Below are 18,221 nucleotides of genomic sequence, written 5' to 3' on the forward strand. Positions count from 1 at the left end.
CTAGACAAAGCCCTGGTTGGGATGATTAGTTGGGGATTGGTCCTGCTTTGAGCAGGGGGCTGGACTAGATGACCTCCTGAGGTCCCTTCCAATCCTAATATTCTATGATTTTAGGGTACAGTTTTCAAAAGTGAGTTGAGACCAGCTTTGTAAAGGCATTCAGGCACCTAAAGATACAGATAGACATTTAGTGGGATTTTCACAAGTGCTCAGGCACCTAACTCCCTGAGAAGCACCGAACTGTATCTTTAGGTGCCTAAATACCTATAAAAGTCTGGCCCTTAGGAACTTAAGTCCCATTGACTTTCAAACACTTACATCACTTTTGAAAATGGGAGTTAGGCTTCCCAACTCCCTTAGGCACTTCTGAAAATTGTATCCTTAGTTCAGTACTGAAAGGACAATAGGATCGATCTATATAAAAGTCAGCAGGGAAGGCAAAGGCAAAGTGATTAGGTATTTTGAAGATAATAAGTTAGAACCTGACCTGACTTGAGCCGAAATAAACTGCCTAAAAAGAGCTCTGTTTTCTGCTTCATTGCTTAATTCTCCTCTCCAAATTGCCCAGTGGATAACACATCTGCATGTGCTGAACAAACGCAGAAATGCAACAGAGCTGCATGAGGATAATCAGCTTGCAGAGCTGAACTCAGAAGAGAATTCTTCCCAGAGATTGACTAAATCTCAAAAACCTTTGAGACGTGAGACGCACTGGTTCATTCCTTCACACATCCCAGCAGCTGAAATCTGTGACATATCAGCAGTGGAATGGCTTTTGTATCTGTAGACACTGACTACTCCTTTTTGGCTCCTCTTCATCTTCAGCTCCTACAGTTTGTCATGGCTGTTACGTTTTATTCTGTTGCATAACTTCAAGTTCTGCAAAACATGATCCAGAGACAGATTTTAAGACACTCAAACAAACCAAGTTTGCCTACACAGGGTGTTTAAACTACACTAAGTTGACGGAAGTAGTAACTATGCTGACGCTTGCTTACACATGATACAAGTCATTATAGTACATTAACTCCATATTTATCATGAACTCTGGAATCCTGTTTCAAAGTGAACTATGTTTGATGAGACATGAGTTAGTTCAGTCTGTTGCTTGTGTTCATGCAAAGCTGCTTCACACTGCTTTGGCAGTCCTCTAACTGCTATCCCACACAGCTTTCCAGCCAACCATTACTGACCTGTCTGTTTACCTGCATGCCCTCAGCTGCTCTGGTATCAAGTTGATTGGATGTCAACTGGCTGTTTTTCATTTTTCTATTGGAGGTGGTGTCTCTGCTGCTATCCCTTCTGCTCCTGGACATGTGTCATTCTAAGAACTGCAGTGTCCTCTTCATTACACAGCCCTGCCACACTCTGTGCTCCCCCTTTCTGGTACATGGCAGAGGGGCATTGCTGGCACATGATGGCATATATCACATTGGTAGATGTGCAGGTGAACAAGCCCCTGATGTTGTGGCTGATGTGGTTAGGTCCTATGATGGTGTCCCTGGAATAGATATGTGGACAGAGTTTGCAATGGGGTTTGTTGCAGGGATAGGTTCCTGTGTTAGTGTTTTTGTTGTGTGGTGTGTAGTTGCTGGTGAGTATTTGCTTCAGGTTGGGGAGCTGTCTGTAACCCCTCTGCCATGTACATTGGTCAAACTGGACTCAAAAGAATAAATGGACACAAATCTGACATCAGGAATTATAACATTCAAAAACCAGTAGAAGAACACTTCAATCTCCCTGGACCCTCAATAAGAGACTTAAAAGTGGCAATTCTTCAACAAAAGTCTTCAAAAACAGACTCCAATGAGAAACTGCAGAACTGGAATTAATTTGCAATCTGGACACCATCAAATTAAGCCTGAATAAAGACTGGGAGTGGATGGGTCACTACAAAAACGAATTTCCCCATACTAATTTCCCCCGACTGTTACTCACACTTCTTGTTAACTGTTTTTAATGGGCTCCCCTGATTACGTTGGCCTTATTAAAACTACAGAAGTGATTTTTCCTCCCTTGGTATTCTACTGTTGAGAATAGCCCACTTCCACTTTAATTGAATTGTCTTGTCAGCACTGACTCCCCATTTGGTAAGGCAACTCCCATCTTTTCATGTACTGTGTATATATACCTGCCTACTGGATTTTCCACTCCATGCATCTGATGAAGTGGGCTGTAGCCCACGAAAGCTTATGCCCAAATAAATGTGTTAGTCTCTCAGGCACCACAAGTACTCCTCATTGTTTTTGCTGATACAGACTAACACGGCTACCCTTCTGAAACCTGTAACTGCAAAGATAGCTACTCCCATGCAAGTGATATGGCATGACAGCCACATGCAAATATATTCTCACACGCATGGCATGCTGAAGCCACAAAAGAGAGGCATCTGGCCTGGTATTGAAACATTTCTGCCTTCTTTATGCAAATGTAAACCCCAGTCCTGCCTTGTAGCACACATACGCCCCTCCTCCCCCTGCTATTCTAGTCTTATTTGTATTCGTAGTGTTTTAAACTCTCTGGGCTTTGTTTGTTATTATTAACATCTATTTAACACAAATGCTGAAGAAACAGCTGAAAGAAAACTTCTCTTTGTTACAGATTTAACACTCCTGTTTACTCATCAAGGAAGCTGCTGATTCACACCTCTGAAGAGTTCTTCAGCAAAACAGTAAGGCAAAGACCTGGCATTATTGATATTTCTAAGGTAAAAAGGAGCAGTTTTTAAAAATTTTTAAGAATAAAATTTCAAGCCTTTTTCCCACATCAGAAAAATGCCCCCAAAAAGAAGGGCAGGGAGAACACAAAGTCTATTTCTTTTTCCTTTTTATGACACCTTTAAAAACAAAACTCCCCAAAATTACACTTTAATATAGGGAAATTTTGTTAAGTGTTTCTTGAGGAAGCTTAGCTATACACACACACAAAAATGTGTACAATTCTGTGGGTCTTGCTTTAAAAAAGAAAAGTTCATGGCCACAAGTTCTAGCAAAGAGACAGCAGAGGGCAGCAGAATGTGGGCTAATGAAACCCATTCACCATGCCAATCGCTTTGTAATCCAACTGTCTCTCTTCCCTCCCTCTCCCATTGGTCTTCCCCCACCTCACTGAATTAGATCTGGCAGAGTTAAGAGTTTGTATTTGGTTACAACTCACAAGCCCTGGTTAGAGCACTTGGAGGGAGAGAGAGACACGCACACACATACCCACATCAGACAAGACTAAGAACATGTCAGTGCTGCCAATCTGGCCTGAGGAGGGAGGTGGTGGCATCTTTATGGGGGAGAGGACTGAAGGGTCCAACTCCTTGGGGAAGGATGAGAGGTGGACAGGGTTAAATCCATGTCCCACTATTACCCCATTAATCAGGGCTGGCTCCAGCTTTTTTGCCACCCCAAGCGGCAAAGTGGGGGGAAAAAAAAGATAAAGCCGATTGGCGGCAGCTCAATTGCGCCGCTTCATTTTTCTGCAGCAATTCAGCATTGGGTCCTTTGCTCCCTCTCTTCTTCTTCAGCGGCACTTCGGTGGCAGCTCAAAGAGGAAGAGAGGGACGGAGGGACCCACCGCTGAATTGCCACCGTAGACCCGGACGTGCCACCCCTTTCTACTGGCTGCCCCAAGCATCTACTTCCTTTGCTGGTGCCTGGAGCCAGCCCTGCCATTAATCCTCCTGTTAAAAGTGTTGCAGCGTTTGAATCCCCATGGCTGATCTCCTTCCAGGGAAGGGGAATGAGTGTATTTTGGAGGAGCACAATGGCCCCACTCCCCAAGTAACCCACAGATTGGAACCAGGATGGGAGGAGGCCACTAACCTGCCCAGATTTCCAGACCACACCATGTGGAGAGGGAGAGAATAATAGCTAGACTTTGCACAGCCCCCCCCCCTTCCCTCAAAAGGGAGTCACAGGAGAAGGGCCCAGGCATGGCTGGGGATCACTCCCCGCCATGCTGAGGACCTTTGGACTCTGAACTGCTGAGCTGGGCAAGCTCTCAAGCTGACAACAAACACAAGCTGAACCAGGTGGCCCAAACCCAGGCAGAGGAAAACCTTCAGAGCTTATAGGGCTGGATCTCTTACTGTCAGGGATTCCCTGCCCCTCCCCCCCCCGAATTTCCCCATTAACCCCCCTACTTTTGTGAACTAGTTACATGCAGTGTTGCCAATTTAGTGATTGGAAATTTGAATTGAAATTGAAACATTAATACATGCTTTAAAAGCATATAAAGTGTACGATAAAATATGTGTATCTGAAAAAGTATAATAGATTTGAAAAGTATGAACATAGACTAGCTTCCTTCTACAGCTGGTTTTTTTTTATGACAATGTCAGTGCATTCATTTGGTGATGATGGCCAAACTAATAATTTCAAATTATGATTTGTAAGCAAAGTCTAAATGAGCTCTCCCTGATAGCTAATGATGAACTGGAGGCTGGGGGGAAAGGCTTCAGGACCAGACTGTATTTACAGTCATACCTAATCTACCTAGATATCCAGCAAACAGAGATGTGTTGCCTAACCCCAAGTGATAGATTTTGGCTAGGGTTGGGTTACAAATAACTTAAATGGGGGAGTAACAAAATGTTGTTATTCTTATTGTAGGAGTAAAAGGCAGTAGAACTGTTCTTAGCCTGTGCTGATTGAGGGCATCAAGAGAGAGAGTGGGGGCAGGTGTTTTGCTTAATGGTCTACCTGAGTCACAAGTACAGTTTGATCTTCCTCTCTCCCCTGTTTAAAGATAGAGCTGATTAGACTCCATAGATAGTCTTTTGTTCTGTTAAGTGACCACTGCAGCTGAAATCGCTGATAATCAGGTCTAAGTGCTTAGACCTGCTGTGGGACAGTGTTTTTGTGGGAAAGATGGCCTGCACTAGCAGTAAGGTTCCCTCACTGAGAGCTCAGCTGAAATCACTGAGAGCTGGTGGAACCTCAAGAGACCAATTCGCAGAGGTCACAGTGGCAGGTGGCAGCAGAAGGTGACTGTGCAGGGCCATTGGCAACAGAGCGGTGGAGTGAACAGTGGCACAATGAACAACTGTGGCCAGAGTGAACAGTGAGCAGCTGGAGGAACGATCAAGATGCCTTCTTGCCCCCACCTGGGAGGTGTACTCATGTGAAAGCACCTCTGAACTCTGAGTCTCCACTGACCAAGGACAACACCAGTGAGTGAGGTGCAGTGGAGGGAAAAGTGAGGGGCATGTTAAATGAACATTTGTTTGTTGGACTATATTTTAGTGACTTTGCTCCAGGATGCTAGATTTGTGACTGGGAATGGAAACTTTTATAAATATATTTTCTAGTATGCCAAGATTTTTAAAATACATTATTTGCCAAGGTTGTTATCTCACATTGTTGCTAACTTGAGAGGTTATTATGCTGGGGAGTTTCTGTACTAAACATTTTTATTATTATAATTAATTTTTACATAAGAATGGTCATACTGGGTCAGACCAATGGTCCATATAGCCCAGTATCCTGTCTTCTGACAGTGGTCAAGGCCAGGTGCTTCAGCGGGAATGAACAGAACAGATAATCATCAAGTGATCCATCCCCTGTTGCCCATTCCCAGCTCCTGGCAAACAGGCTAGGGACACTCAGAGCATAGTGTTGCATCCCTCCCCATCCTGGATAACAGCCACTGGTGGACCTATTATCCAGGAATTTATCTAGTTCTTTTTAAAATCCTGTTATAGTTTTGGTCTTCACGGGGAGACCAAAACTAGCAACCCCTGACAAAGAGTTCCACAGGTTGATTTTATGTTGCGTGAAGAAGTACTTCCTTTTGTTTTTTTTAAAACCTGCTGTCTATTAATTTTATTGGGTGATTGCTAGTTCTTGTGTTATGTGAAGGATTAAATAACATTTCCTTATTCACTTTCTTCATACCAGTCAAGATTTCATAGACTTCTATCATATCTCCCCTTAGTCGTCTCCTTTCTAAGCTGAATATTCATAGATTAATAGATTCATAGATTCCAGGGTCAGAAGGGACCAATGTGATCATCTAGTCCGACCCTCTGCACAAAGCAGGCCACAGAACCCTACCCATCCAGTTCTATAACAAACCCCTAACCTATGCCTGAGTTATTGAAGTCTTCAAATTGTGGTTTGAAGACCTCAAGCTGCAGAGAATCCACCAGCAAGTGACCCATGCCCCACGCCGCAGGGGAAGGCGAAAAACCTCCAGGGCCTCTGCTAATCTGCCCTGGAGGAAAATTCCTTCCCGACCCCAAATATGGTGATCAGCTAAACCCTGAGCATGTGGGCAAGACTCACCAGCCAGCGCTCAGAAAATAATTCTCTGCAGTAACTCAGATCCCATCCCATCCAACATCCCACCACCAACCACTGGCCATACTGATCTGGCGATAATCAAAGATCAATTGCCAAAATTAGGCTCTCCTATCATACCATCCCTTCCATAAACTTATCAAGCTTAATCTTAAAGCCAGATATGTCTTTTGCCCCCACTACTCTCCTTGGAAGGCTCTTCCAGAACTTCACTCCTCTAATTGTTAGAAACCTTCGTCTAATTTCAAGTCTAAACTTCCTAGTGTCCAGTTTATACCCATTCGTTCTTGTATCTACATTGGTACTAAGCTTAAATAATTCCTCTTCCTCCCTAATATTAATCCCTCTGATATATTTATAAAGAGCAAGCATATCCCCCCTCAGCCTTCTTTTGGCTAGACTAAACAAGCCAAGCTCTTTGAGTCTCCTTTCATATGACAGGTTTTCCATTCCTCGGATCATCCTAGTAGCCCATCTCTGAACCTGTTCCAGTTTGAATTCATCCTTCTTAAACATGGAAGACCAGAACTGCACACAGTATTCCAGGTGGGGTCTCACCAGCGCCTTACATAATGGTACTAACACCTCCTTATCTTTGCTGGAAATACCTCGCCTGATGCATCCTAAAACTGCATTAGCTTTTTTAACGGCCATATCACACTGGCGGCTCATAGTCATCCTGTGATCTACTAATACCCCAAGGTCCTTCTCCTCCTCAGTTGCTTCCAACTGATGCGTCCCCAATCTATATCTAAAGTTGTTATTATTAATCTCTAAGTGCATGACCTTGCACTTTTCACTATTAAATTTCATCCTATTACTATTACTCCAGTTTACAAGGTTGTTCAGATCTTCCTCTATGATATCCCGGTCCTTCTCTGTGTTAGCAATACCCCCCAGCTTTGTGTCATCCGCGAACTTTATTAGCACATTCCCGCTTTTTTGCCAAGGTCAGTAATAAAAAGGTTAAATAAGATTGGTCCCAGAACTGATCCTTGAGGAACTCCACTAGTAACCTCCTTCCAGCTTGACAGTTCACCCTTCAGTACGACCTGTTGTAGTCTCCCCTTTAACCAGTTCCTTATCCACCTTTCAATTCTCATATTGATCCCCATCTTTTCCAGTTTGACTAATAATTCCACATGTGGAACCGTGTCAAATGCCTTACTGAAATCGAGGTAAATTAGGTCTACCGCATTTCCTTTGTCTAAATAGTCTGTCACCTTCTCAAAGAAGGAGATCAGGTTGGTTTGGCACGATCTACCTTTAGTAAAACCATGTTGTACTTTGTCCCAATTACCATTGACCTCAATGTCCTTAACTACTTTCTCCTTCAAAATTTTTTCCAAGACCTTACATACTACAGATGTCAAACTAACAGGCCTATAGTTACTCGGATCACTCTTTCTCCCTTTCTTAAAGATAGGAACTACGTTAGCAATTCTCTAGTCGTACGGTACAACCCCTGAGTTTACTGATTCATTAAAAATTCTCGCTAACGGGCTTGCAATTTCATGCGCCAGTTCCTTTAATATTCTCGGATGAAGATTGTCCGGGCCCTCCGATTTTGTCCCATTAAGCTGTTCAAGTATGGCTTCTACCTCAGATATGGTAAAATCCACCTCCATATCCTCATTCCTGTTTGTCATCCTTCCATTACCCCTAAGCTCCCCATTAGCCTTATTAAAGACTGAGGCAAAGTACTTATTTAGATATTGGGCCATGCCTAGGTTATCCTTAACCTCCTTTCCATCCTCAGTGTGTAGCGTCCCACTTCTTCTTTCTTTGTTTTCTTCTTATTTATATGGCTATAGAACCTTTTACTATGGGTTTTAATTCCCTTTGCAAGGTTCAACTCTACTTGGCTTTTAGCCTTTCTCACTTTATCCCTACATGTTCTGACCTCACTAAGATAGCTTTCCTTGCTAATCCCACCCTTCTTCCACTCCTTGTAGGCTTTCTGCTTTTTCTTAATCACCTCTCTGAGATGCTTGCTCATCCAGTTTGGTCTACAACTCCTGCCTATGTTTTTTTTCCCCTTTTTTGGGATGCAGGCTTCCAATAGTTTCTGCAGCTGCGACTTAAAGTAATTCCAGGCCTCTTCCGCATTTCGATCCACAAGTTCTTCAGTCCAATCCACTTCCCTAACTAATTTCCTTAATTCTTTAAAGTTAGCCCTTTTGAAATCAAAAACCCTAGTCCTAGATCTATTTTTGTTTATCCTTCCATCTAGTTTGAACTGAAATAGCTCATGATCACTCGAACCAAGGTTGTCCCCTACAACCATTTCTTCTATGAGGTCCTCACTGCTCACCAAAACTAAATCTAAAATGGCATCCCCTCTTGTCGGTTCTTCAACTACTTGGTGAAGGAATCCATCAGCTATCACATCCAGAAAAATCTGAGCCCTACTATTCTTGCTAGCACTTGTACTCCAGTCTATATCTGGGAAGTTAAAGTCTCCCATGATCACACATTTCCCGTTAGTGTTTACTTCCTTAAAAACATTAAAGAGGTCTCTATCCATATCCAAATCAGATCCCGGCGGTCTGTAGCACACCCCAAGCACTATCTCAGGGGAGGCTCTAGTAGTTTTATTTCCCAGTGTGATTTTTGCCCAGACAGACTCTGTCTTGTCCATTCCATCACTTCTTATTTCTTTACAGTTAACCTCCTCATTGATGTACAACGCTACTCCACCACCTTTGCCTTTATTTCTATCTTTCCTAAAGAGCACATAGCCTTCAATACCTGTACTCCAGTCATGACTACTATTCCACCACGATTCTGTTATCCCTATAATATCTGGTTTCACTTCCTGCACCAGTAGCTCTAGTTCCTCCATTTTGTTCCCTAGGCTCCTCGCATTAGTGTACAGACATCTTAATTTTTGCTGTTTGGCTTCACTAACATTCTGTACTCTGTTAGACACAGACATTCTACCACCAACATCACCTGTTAGTTTGTTATCTACACTACCCTTCCTCCTTATGCCAATTCTTCTCCAATATTCCCAGTCATTTTAATTTTTCCTCCTGTTTCATACCCCTAATCATTGTAACTGCCCATCTCTGTACCTTTTCCAATTCCAAAATATCTTTTTTGGGATGGGGTGACCAGATCTGCACACACTATTCAAGGTGTGCACATACCATAGATTTATATAGAGGCAATACAATATTTTCTGTCTTATTATTTATCCCTTTCTTAATGATTCCCAACATCCTGTTTGCTTTTTTGACTGCCACTGCACGTTGAGTGGATATTTTCAGAGAACTATCCACAATGACTCCAAGATCTCTTTCTTGGGTGTTAACAGCTAATTTAGACCCCATCATTTTGTATGCATAGTTGAGGTTGTTTTCCAGTGTGCCTTACTTTGCATTTATCAACATTGAATTTCATCTGCCATTTTGTTGCTCAGTCACCCTGTTTTGTGAAAACCCTTTGTAACTCTTCACAGTCTGCTTTGGACTTAACTATCTTGAATAGTCTTGTATCATCTGCAAATTTTGCCACCTCACTGTTTACCCATTTTTCCAGATCATTTATGAATATGTTGAACAGTAATGGTCCCAGTACCGACCCCTCAGGGATACCACTATTTATCTCTCTCCGTTCTGAAAGCTGATAATTTATTCCTACCCTTTGTTTCCCATCTTTTAACCAGTTACTGATCCATGAGAGGACTTTCCTCTTATCCCATGATGGCTAACTTTTCAAAAGTCAATTTAAATTAAATAATTTTTTTTTAAAATTATATTTGTTTTAGAAATCTAGAACTGTTATGAGTTTTGGTGTAATTTGCATTATCCTTATGTTAAATTTGTATTATTCTAACAAAACATTTAATTTATTCATATCTCTTATGTATGTTGCAGGTCAAAGTGAAAATGAAAATATAAAAAACAATGCAACAATTTTTCCACTCAAAGTCCTCAAAAACAACCACGGTGAAGAACACAACAAGAACATATCAACATGTCATCTGAAGGTTCAAGTGGTGTACCTACATCCGACCAGCCTGAAGCACAAATACAGCTACCTACTAAAGAAACAGTGTCTCCAAAACCTAAAGACAGTTCCCGATGTTTGTTGGTCAAAGTGTTCCCATGTATTGAAGTTACAAAAGATAGCTTCTGGTGCGCCTCTGGTAAAAAAGCTTATGAAGAAGGGAAGCTTTCCAGTGCTATAATTGGTAAAAGTGGAGGAGCTTGGTTTGTCAGACCGATCAGCAAAGCCAATGCTAACAAACTACATGAAAAGGCTGCAAAACACCATGTCTTTGGAGTGCATCAACATGCAGAAAGCCTTATAAGCCCACTTTCAAAGTCAATTTTAGAAGTACTTAATAAGGCTGTTAAGAATGCTGGAGACACACAGTTCATCCGAACAAACATAGCTGTGGCATCATACTTTTTATTTAAGCAAAATATACCACACAATACAAACTGGAGGCCAATTGTCACTTGTTCATCCTAAAGTTGAACAATGGTTCCAAACAAGACCAGCAAATGGTCACTCTCTTTCTGCAAGAAACTCAACTGACTGGCTAGAAGCATGCGTTGCAGCAGTGAAAGACTCAACAGTTGAAAAAGTGAAGAACTCTCTCATCACATTCAAAAAATGTGCATACATGGCTAATGAATGCACTGATGCAAATGGACATCAAGTATTAAGTCATTGTGTATGTTAGCTTGATGTCCGTGGTAGGCCAGTAGATGCATTTGTAGATGTTCAAGATACACTGGCTGCATCTGAGCAACCCACATCTTAGAAGAGTTAAATGCTTGTCAGTTGGACCCCAAACAGATGGCTGCTTGTGCATTTGATGGAGCTGTAAACTTTTCTGGAAGACATGGTGAGGTGCAAGCTTTGCTCAGAGAAAAATGTAACCCTAATCTCTCCTATACACACTGCAGAGGTCATCTACTTCAACTAGCGCTAGTATGAGCTGCAGTCTCTTCAAAAGACATTTTAAAAGCTATACATTTATATTCTTCAGTATATTCTTTCTTCCGCAAGAGTCCAAAAAGACTGACTATCTTGGAAAATATAGAAGATACACTGGGACTGAAGTTCAATTTAGTCCAACCTGGGAAAACCTGCTGGCTTTCTCATGAGCAATCCTTGGCTGTTGTCTTAAAATTACTCCAGCCATTATTACTGGCTTTGGAAACTATCTACCAAGATGGGATGATTCTAAGTAGTGAGGCTGGTGGATTACTTTTGCTACTATGTTCAGAGAAGACTATTGCCATTCTCTCTCTTGTAAGTTTACTGTTGAAACCACTTGGGTCATTAAACAATGTCACCCAGGCTTCTGCTACAACAGGAATAGAACTTTGTCCAGCAGTAGAAGCTACATTTGTATCGATCAGAGAGTTATCAACTGAAAAAGTACTGGAAGAAGCAAAGACTTCAGTCCAGAAGTTGACTTATGAAGACATTTATATTGATCCTTATGTGAAGAAGACACAAAGTGTTTGTTAAGACAACTGAAAAAGTACACAGACTTGATTCTTAAAAATCTACAACAGTGACTTCTAGATATTACTCAACTTCTGTGTCCTATAAAAACACAGACAGTTGAGTGGAGTGAGGCACTACCAGCAATGGGGCTGCCATGTGCTCAGGACAGAAAAGAGAATTTGGAGTCGTCAGTTCCAGCCCAACCCCAAGGAAGCTTTTTGGGGAGATCATGTCCCCCAATTACCCCAAGCCATACCCCAACAACAACATCAGCACCTGGGGCATTACAGCCCCAAAGGGCTTTGTGGTGAAGTTGAACTTCTGGCAGTTCGACCTGCAGCCATCTGAGTCCTGCCTCTCTGACTACGTCAAGGCGCGTACAGCAGAGACCTGGGGTAGGGCTGGGGAGGGGAAGCTGGTGACCTCAGGGTACAATCATTTTTCAACAGCAAGCAGGGTCTCCTTGCTATCCAACAGGCACAGAGGAGAGGGAGGGAGTTGGAGATGCATAGACCAGGTAATGGTGATACATGGAGCAGGTTGAACTTCATGAATTCTCATAATTTCCTCTCTCCCTTTCTTCTTGACAGATCACAGCAGATAAGAAAGACCTGGGTCGGTACTGTGGCCAGCTAGGCTCAGTGACAGGCAACCACCCAGGACTCAGGGAGTTTGTGTCCAAAGAGAACTGGATGAGGCTGATGTTCCACTCTGACTTCTCCAACGAGGAGAACAGCACCCTTATCCCCTACAAGGACTTCCTGGCCTGTTACCAAGCTGTGGGTGAGTATGAGAACTCCACACCATGCAGGAGGAGTGCATAGGGCTGTTCTTCACTGGGAGAATTCAGAGGAGTTCTGGGCCTCATCCCCAACAGGCAGAGACCCCAGGACAGTAGCAAGACCCGCAGCACCACCATTACAGAGCTTTCAGTCAGGTTTAACTCTTTCTTCTCTTTGTCCAGCACCCCCTCTCACCTCAGATCTGAATGAATGTGCCCATGGCAGTGCCCTTCAAGATAGGGTGACCAGACAGCTAACTTGAAAAATTGGGAAGAATATGGGGGGTAAAGGCTAAAGCCTTGCGTGTTCCCCCAACAGGAATCCAGTGCCCACAGCCTGTGCCAAGAGATCAGTTCACCCACATCAAAGACTTGCAGCCCCTGTACCGATTTCGTGACTACGTCAATGTCAGCTGCCAGACTGGGTATGAACTGATGGAGGTGAGGCCCTCCTTCCCCCTGACCCTTCTGCTCTCTTCTCCACTCCTCCTTTCTTCTCTTCTGCTGAAGTCTCCTCCTTTCCAGTCTCTTCTCCGTCTTCCAATCTCCTCCCTGCTCTTCAGTTCCTGCCTTTTCACAGGAATGGGTGATATCAGGCAGCGGCAACTCCAGGCACCAGCGCCGCGAGGTCCGCTGTTCCTGTGGATTCGGTGGCAAGTTGGTGGCGGGTATGCCGAAGCCACGGGACCAGTGGACCTCCTGCAGGCAAACTGCCGAATCTGTGGGACTGGGGACCTCCCCCAGGCAAGCCGCCTGACTGCCATGCTTGGAGTGACAAAAAAGCTAGAGCCAACTCTGATGTCAGGAGATTAACAAAGAACATTGTCATCGCTCTCCAGAATGTTTGGGAGGCAGGACTCACTCCCTGGAGGGGTCCCCTAGCGTCTCCAGTACTCTGCTCAGGGATCTGATAAAAGGCAGAAGGACTCCCCTGCCCTTCTCTCCTGCCCCACCCCAGGAGTGGGTGTCTCTGGGGTAGAATCAGAGATTACCGTTTTGGTGACTGCAGGTTTTTCTGGCTGGAATAAAAGGGCTGCATCATGAGCCTGCTGAAATAAGGGTAGCCAAGGCCAATGCATGACGAAGGGGTGGGAGGTTTTTTGCTGCCCCAAGCAAAAGAAGTTTTGGCTGCCCCCTACCCCAGCCCTGGGATCTCTTCCCCCCTCCCCATCAGTGCCCTCCCTCACCTGCATCCTCTGCCACCTCAGTCCTGGGCTCTCTCTTCCCCCCCACCCGTACCCCCTCCTGCCCCAACCCTGGGCTCCCCGCCCAAACGTGACCACCTCATTCACCACAGCAATCCTCATTTACACTTGCAGTGGGGATCAAACTATTTATCCTATTTTTATTTCACTTTAGTATAAATCTTACCCCCGCAACCCCATCTTTAGTGCTTCAAATGCACATGGAAGGCATAGGAACTAACCCTCAAACATTGTACCCGGAAAGGGATGGGGATCTAGTAAATAGGGTTCAGGCAGAGGAGCGGGTGTGAGGGCGCTTGGGGGCTCTACACTGGCAGAGAAGCTGGGTGTGATGTACTCGTGGAGGAGGAGAGGGGTATCAGGAGGGTTGTGGGAGAAGAGGTTCAGGAGAAGGGGGAGGGGAAGGAGGAGAGGGCTGGGGGAGGGTACAAGGGGAGAGGTGCGGGTGAAGGGAGAGTACAAGGGGAAGGAGCGATGGGGGGGAGGTACAAGTGAAAAGGCTGCGAGTGGGCTGGGGGGTGCAAGGGCTGAGAGGGGCAGGGGCTGACAGCTGCTTCCCCAGCCTCGTGCAGGCAGAGCCGAGAGGACAGACACTGACACTCAGGTGCCTGAGCCACGGGGGTCCCCTGGTGGGGCAGTATCCGCTGCCCCACTCAGAGCCAGGCTCTGCCTCTCTCCGGCCAGGACAGGCAGCACGGGGCTGAGGCAGGGGAGGTGTGAGGCGGGCTGGGTCCGGGGGCAGCTCCCTGCCAGCTCGGGCTGCCCAGCCACTCGCCCCATCAGCAAGCAAGCTGGAATCGGCGTCCCCTGTTCAGCCTGGCGGTGCCTGCACAACCCACTCGGGCTGGGAAATGCCGCGTCGCCCTGGGGAGACTCAGAGCAGAGCAGTGGTAGCAGCAGGACCCCTCCTGCATCCCGGGCCTCGCTTCCCTCCCTCCCTGGCTCCTTACACACAGGCTGGACTGCAGTTCAGGCTGCCCTGCCGCTGGAGGGCATCATCCCCTGGAGCTGAGCCCCTCTCGTTGCCGCAGCCCAGGCTCAGCTCCGGGAGATGATGCTTGGGCTCTCCAGCGGCAAGGCTGCCTGAACAGCAGTCCAGCCTGTGCAACTCAGGCTGCTGTGAGCGCATCTAGCTAATGAAGATAGAACGGCAGTGTCAGTTCCAGCTCAGCCTGAAAGCCTCGGCTGAGCAGGAACATCATGGTTCAAGGCCGGCTCCTGGCTTTTTGTGCCCTAAGCAAAAGAAAAAAAAGGAGGGGGGGCTGGAGTGCCACCCCTTGGAAAGTGCCACCTTAAGCACATGCTTGGAGCACTGGTGCCTACAGCCGGCCCTGGGCCTGTCTCTGAATTAGCACACAGGCTCCCAAGAGAGGGGTGGGGATGAGGAGCTAAAGAGTTCTGTGCTCTGTTCAAAAGTTAATAAATAAGCCAGTAAAGGGGTAATCTTGGTCTAAGTACTGTGGTCTGGGAGTAAACCATTGCAAGAGCCAAGAGGGATGGGGGTGCAGTGGAACTGCAGGGCCATGCTGTGCCACATGGGGGTGTGCTTGGGGACAGTGCCTCCTACACTCCCTCAGATCCCGTCTCCCCAAGCAGCCCCTTGGGCCTAGGCTAGAAGTATCCCCCATCCATTCTCAATGGCTCCTAGTTCCCTGTGCTCTGGAATGGGGCTCTGCCCCCCCGTTTGGGAGATGATACCTCAGGCTCACAGTGCAGGGGGAAGACTCTTGAGCTCCTTTCTCTTAGCTCAGTCTCAACCTGTTCTCACCTGCCTCCCGCCCACCTTCACCCAAAAAAAAAAAAAAACCAACAAAACTTCAGAGGCTTGAACCCCTCAGCCACTTGCAAAGATCCTCACATTTCCCCCACTCCCTCTCTAGTCATGACTGTTCCATGCCAGGTGGATTTAGCTCTTTGAATCTCTCTCAGAACTCAATGTCATGATATGTGGAATCAAGAAATCCCCGTCCTTCTTACACAGGAGGGATGTGTTAGATAAACCAGCTGTACCCGACAGATACAGATAAACCAGCTCAAATTGACCTGAGGTCACACCCTGAACTCTATTCAGCACTCAGGTCATCTAGTGACTGAATAATATAACTTCCAATGAGCATCTCATTACTCCAAAATCCCCCCCAGCCCCCTGAGCCTTTCTGTGGTTCTTCTCTGAGCTCCCTCAAACTTGTCACTTTCTCTCTGGAACTGAGGGGCCCAAAGCTGAGCAGAGCATTCCTGCTGGAGGCTCTCCAGATGGGGCAGAAAGGGACCATCCCCTTCTTGTCTGATGTGTGTTGCCTCTGGGATTGAGGGGCCCACAGCTGAGCACAGCATGCCAGGTGGGGTTGTTCCAGTGCCCTAGAAAGAGGGACTGTCTCCCCGTTTCCCCTGTGCCTGATGATCGCTTCCTGCAGTCTTTGGTTTCATTATCTTCTTCTCTTTTCCCTCAGATACATACAACTGCTCCGCTCAGGGCTCCTGGGCAGACCAAGATGGCCATGAGAACATCCCAGTGTGTTTTACCAGGTAAGTAGGGAACATCTGACTGTGTTCACCACCCAGCAATATGCCTTCAGAGTCAGCACAAACCAAGGGAGACAAGCAGAAAGGGGGAGAGACAGATGGAGAAATGGAACTGACGGTAATATGGGACTGTCTGTGAGGGAGATGGCAGTGTAGGAGATGGAGAAATCCAGGTGGAAAGGTAGCAGGAGGGCAAGGAAGCAGGGAACTGAAAGGTATGGGGAGACGAGAGAGACAGCAGGAGAAGAGAGCATGTAACAGCCTCTTTGGTTCCTGTCCCTTCCCATAGTGTTTGGGAAGCCAGACAATCCCATCACCAGAATCCAGCGGATCTTCGGTGGCAGCACAGCACCGCTGGGAAGCTTCCCATGGCAGGTGAAGACACACATCTTTGGGGTCGGGGGTGGGGCGCTGCTGGGTGACCGCTGGATACTGACAGCTGCTAGCACCATCTACGCCATGCAACACAGCTCAGTGACAGGTGGGAGGATGATGCTTGCTGAGGTGGCTGAGAAGATTGAAGTATTTCTTGGTCACACAGAGGTGAATAAGATCCACGAGATACGTAACCACCCCGTCCGCAATGTGTTCGTGCATCCCCACTACGACCCTGATGATGAGAACAACTTCAATGGGGACATTGCACTGATTGAACTGCAGAAAACTGCCACTGGGCCCCAACCTGCTGCCTGTCTGCCTCCCAGATGCTAGTAATAGCACTTTCTACGCCAAAGGATACATGGGCTACATGAGCGGCTTTGGGGTGGAGAAAAAAGTTCTCACAGATCGACTAAAGTATGTGTCACTGCCAGTGGGTGACCAGAGATCCTGCAAGAAATGGCTGCAGGAAAAGGTGGTCAGTGGGAAAGCCAAAGTGTTCTCTGAGAACATGTTCTGTGCTGGCTCGCCCAGTGGCGAGATACCTGCCAGGAGGACAGTGGGAGTGTTTTCATTGTGCAGGATTCAGAGAGTGAGCGCTGGATAGCCACTGGGATTGTCTCCTGGGGCATGGGCTGTCACAAGAGCTATGGCTTCTACACCAAGGTCATCAACTACCTGGACTGGATCAAAGAGATAGCAGGGATGTAGAAGCTCTGAATGCCACTATCCAATTGGCTGACGGCTCAGTGATCTCATAAAGGATTGTGATGTCAAAACTGCCATAGCAGTGGCTGAATTCTTGGTGACATCATCAAAGCTTCCCAAAGCCTCTGTGCCATTGATTGAAGCTTTGTTGATGTTCTAAGGTTTCCAAATGCAACTTCACTATTGGGTGAAACCATGACAATGTCAGGAAGTCTTGTGAAATCCAACATGTTATTGGCTGAAGTCTTGGTGATGTCATAAAGATTTCTGAAATATGTGGCACTATTGTTTGAGATGCTTGCAATGTAGTAGAGCTTCCTGGAGGGTGCTAAGTGTAGATTCTACTCATGTCTTGGCACCAATGAGGTTCTGTCAATATTAAAATCATTACTATAGGAACCAGCTGTTTTTATTTCACTGTCTTCCACTCCCACCTGGATTTTTTAATAATTAAAAAGCACCTTTCTCCCACCAGGTTCTTAAAGGATTAAAACAACAAAAAGCCTACATTGCAGACTGTGCCTATACAGAGATTGCTTCATCCAGACTGAAATGCAGCCCCACTGGAGTAGGGTTGCCAGGCATCCAATTTTTGACTGGAACGCCTGCAGCACCACTGGGGAGGCAGGCTCTGTGTTTTGTTCTGTGCAGCTCCTGGGAAGCGGCGACATGTCTCTCCGGCTCCCAGGCAGAGGGGCAGCCACGGGGTTGCATGCACTGCCCCTATCTGCAGTTCCTGCCTCTGCAGCTCCCATTGGCTGGATTCCCTCTCCCTACTCTGCTGAATTAGGATCTCCGGCCTCCTGCAGCACATGCACACAGGTAGGTCCACACTCCGCTGCAGACACAGACTGAAGTCAGTTC

At 46.1% G+C, this 18,221-nt stretch overlaps 1 pseudogene; it reads left to right on the forward strand.

Moving 5' to 3' along the window:
- The first annotated feature begins 4,859 nt into the window (after positions 1-4,859).
- LOC127043156 (complement C1r subcomponent-like) lies at positions 4,860-17,360 on the forward strand (annotated as a pseudogene).
- The last annotated feature ends 861 nt before the right edge of the window (positions 17,361-18,221 follow it).

This window comes from Gopherus flavomarginatus, chromosome 1 (genome assembly GCF_025201925.1).
Source record: "Gopherus flavomarginatus isolate rGopFla2 chromosome 1, rGopFla2.mat.asm, whole genome shotgun sequence".
Taxonomy (NCBI): Eukaryota; Metazoa; Chordata; order Testudines; family Testudinidae; genus Gopherus; species Gopherus flavomarginatus.